This window comes from Arvicola amphibius, chromosome 8, assembly GCF_903992535.2.
Source record: "Arvicola amphibius chromosome 8, mArvAmp1.2, whole genome shotgun sequence".
In the NCBI taxonomy this organism is placed as follows: domain Eukaryota; kingdom Metazoa; phylum Chordata; class Mammalia; order Rodentia; family Cricetidae; genus Arvicola; species Arvicola amphibius.
Genome location: NC_052054.1, coordinates 119342386 through 119346287, shown reverse-complemented (window position 1 = coordinate 119346287; position 3902 = coordinate 119342386). Strand labels below are relative to the sequence as shown.

The 3902-nt window shown below is 38.7% G+C and overlaps 1 pseudogene; it reads right to left on the bottom strand.

The window, feature by feature from the left end:
* Positions 1–259: 259 nt before the first annotated feature.
* Positions 260–703, bottom strand: LOC119821580 (annotated as a pseudogene).
* Positions 704–3902: the final 3199 nt, after the last annotated feature.

Below are 3902 nucleotides of genomic sequence, written 5' to 3'. Positions count from 1 at the left end.
AGCAATGCAGAAGTGTTCCCTTTGCCACAAAACCTCTCCAGCATAAGTTGTCATCAGTGTTTTTGATGTTGGCCATTCTTACAGTGTAAGATGGAATCTCAGAGTTATTTTGATTTGCATTTCTCTGATGATTAAGGATGTTGAGCATTTCCTCAAGTGTCTTTCAGCCATTTTAGATTCCTCTGTTGCGAGTTATCTGTTTAGGTCTGTACTCCATCTTTTTTAAATGTTAGCATTTAATTGGCCTCCCTGAGTGGCTTCAAGCCACCAGAACACAGGCACCTCCAACACCCTTGATCTTCTCTTCAGCTCTTCTGCTGAAAAATTTGGCTTTCACGATGACAGGCTGCTTAGGAAGCTTTCCCTTCCCCAGAACTTTGTAGTAGCCCAATCGCACGACATCAATGATATGAGCAACTCCAGTCTTGTTCTTGGCAGCACTGACCCGTGTCTGCTCACTGACCAGTCACAGTTTATTCAGGCTGACAGTTGGGCAGAAGCTCTGGTTCCTCTTTATGTGGTAATGCCTCATACCAACTTTCCCCAAGTAACCTGGAAGATATTTGTCGAAGTTGATCCTGTGATGATGCATGCCTCCAGCATTCCCGAGTCCTCCTGGATGCTTGTGGTATTTACTGATGCAGCCATGGCCGTGGCTCAGGTGGCCCTGGAATTTCTGGGTCTTCCTCAGTCTGGATGGCATGGCTGTGGCAGAAAGGAAAGAGGGAGGAACCTGCGAAGTATCGCAAGGTAGCAAGTGTGGGGGGAGTACTCCTTTTTTTGTTGGATTATTTGTTCTTTTGGTGACCAATTTCTTGAGTTCTTTGTATATTTTGGAGATCAGTCCTCTGTCTGATGTGGGGTTGATGAAGATATTTTCCCATTATGCAGGCTTCCATGTTTTTCTTGTTGACTGTGTCCTTTGCTTTACAGAAGCTTCTCAGTTTCAAAAGGTCCCATTTATTAATTGTTTCTCTCAGTGTTTGTGTTACTGGAGTTATATTTAGGAAGTGGTCTCCTGTGCCAATGCGTTCAAGTATATCTCCCAATTTCTCTTCTATGACACTCAGTGTAGTTGGCTTTATGTTGATGTCTTTGATCCATTTGGACTAGAGTTTTGTGCATGGTGATAGATATGGAACTATATCTATTCTTCTACATGTTGATATCCAGTTATGCCAGCACCATTTATTGAAGATGCTTTTTTCCATTTTATAAGTTTTGCTTTATTGTCAAAAATCAGGTGTTCATAGGTGTGTGGATTGATATCTGGGTCTTCAATGCAGTTTTATTGGTTCTGCTGTCTGTTTTTATGCCAATACCAGAATGTTTTCAGTACTGTAGCTCTGTAGTAGAGTTTGAAGTCAGGGATTGTGATGCCTTCAGAAGTTTCTTTATTGTTCAGGATTGTTTTGGCTATCCTGGGATTTTTGCTTTTCCATATGAAGTTGAGTATTGTTCTTTTGAGGTCTGTGAAGAATTTTGCTGGGGTTTTGATGGGCATTGCATTGAATCTGTAGATTGCTTTTGGTAAGACTGCTATTTTTACTATGTTAATTCTACCTACCCAAGAACATAGGCGATCTTTTCATTTTCTGGTGTCTTCTTCAATTTCTTTCTTCAAAGATTTAAAGTTTTGTCATACAGGTCTTCCACTTATTTGGTTAGAGTTACTACAAGATATTTTATACTATTTATGACTATTGTGAATGGTGATGTTTCTCTGATTTCTTTATCATATGTGTACTGATTTTTTTTTAAGTAAATCTTGTATCCTGCTATATTACTGAAGGCATTTATTAATTGTAGAAGTCTCTCAGTAGAATTTTTTGGGTTGCTTATGTAAACTATCATATCATCAGCAAATAATAACAGGTTGACTTCTTCTTTTCCAATTTGATCCCCTTGATCTCCTTTGTTGTCTTATTGCTCTAGCTAGAACCTCAAGAACTATATTGAATAGATATGAAGAGAGTGGACAACCTTGTCTTATTCTTGATTTCAGTGGAGTCACTGTGAGTTTCTCTCCATTTAGTTTGATGTTGGCTGTTGGCTTGCTGTATATTGCTTTTATTATGTTTAGGTATGTTTCTTGTTTCCCTCTTCTTTCTAAAACCTTTAACATGAAGGGATGTTGTATTTTGTCAAAGGAATTTTCATCATCTAATGAGATGATCATGTGGATTTATTTTTCAGCTTGTTTATATGGTGGGTTATATTGACACATTTTCATATATTGAACCATCTCTGCATCTGTGGGATGGTGGATGATGGTTCTGATGTGTTCTTGGATTCAATTTGCCAGTATTTTATTTATTTTTTTTTCTTTTTTTTTTCTCATGGTTTATTTTTTTTATATTTAAAAATTTCCATCTCCTTCCCTCCTCCTCCCCCCTCCCTCCCCTCCTTCTCCCCCTTCTCTCCCCTCCTTCTCCCCCTTCCCTCCCCTCCCCTCCACCCATACCTCCCCTCCCTCCCTCTCAAGGCCAAGGAGCCATCAGGGTTCCCCACTCTATGCTAAGACCAAGGTCCTCCCAACTCCCCCCAGGTCCAGGAAGGTGATCGACCAAGCTGAGAAGGCTCCCACAGAGCCCGTCCATGAAGAACAATCAGAGCCCAGAGCCATTGTCCTTTGCTTCTCAGTCAGCCCCCGCTGTTGGCCACTGTTCATGAGTGAGTCTGGTCTGTAATTCTCTTTCTTAGTAATGTCTTTCTGTGGTTTGGGTATCAGGGTAATTGTAGCCTCATAAAAAGAGTTTGGCAATGTTCCTTCTGTTTCTATTGTGTGGAATAATTTGAGGAGTATTGGTATTAGTTCTTCTTTGAAAAATTTGTAAAATTCTGCACTGAAAACATCTGGGCCTGGGCTTTTTTTGGTTGGGAGACTTTTGATAACTGTTTCTATTTTTTAATGCAGTTATAGGTCTATTTAATTTGCTTCTATGGTCTTGATTTAGTTTTAGTAAGTGATATTTCTCCAGAAAGTTGTCCATTTCCTTTAAGTTTTCCAATTTTGTGGAATACAGGTTTTTGAAATATGACTTAATGATTCTTTCGATTTCCTCCATGTCTGTTGTTATGTTTCTCTTTGATGTGGGAAGTCCTTCTGTATATGTATTGTTTTTATTACTTAATGAATAAAGAAACTACTTTGAGCCTGTAGCAGGGCAGATCAGAGCTAGATGGAGAAAACTAAACTGAATGCTGGGAGAAACAGGGCAGAGTCAGTGAGATGCCATGGAGCCGCCAGAGGGAAAAGATGCAAGCTGCCAGCTGGAACCTTGCCAGTAGGCCACAAGACTCATGGTAAAATATAAAATAATGGAAATGGGTATTAAATCATTATCTAGATGTATGAGCTAGTTATCAATACACTTAAGCTATTGGCCAAACAGTATTGCAAATAATATAGTTTCTGTGTGATTATTTCGGGAGTCTGGGTGACCAGGAACAAACAAGAAACCTCACACAACACGCCTTTTTGTTTTTTATTTCATTAATTGGGATATTCTCTCTCTGCCTTTTAGTTAGTTTGGATAAAGGTTTGTCTATTTTGTTGATTTTCTCAAAGAACAAATTCTTTGTCTCATTGATTCTTTGTATTGTTTTCTTTGTTTCTATTTTGTTGATTTCAGCTCTCAATTTAATTATTTCCGGCCATATAATCCTTCTGGGTGAGTTTGCTTCTTTTTGTTTTAGAGTTTTCAAATGGTCTGTTAACCCATTAGTGTGGGATTTTCCCAACTTCTTTATGTAGGCATTTAGTGCTATGAACTTTCCTCTTAACACTGCTTTCATTGTGTTCCATAAATTTGGGTATGTTGTGTGGTCATTTTCAATGAATTTTAGAAAGTATTTAATTTTTTCCTTGAGCCATTGATGATTCAGGTGAGCATTGTTTA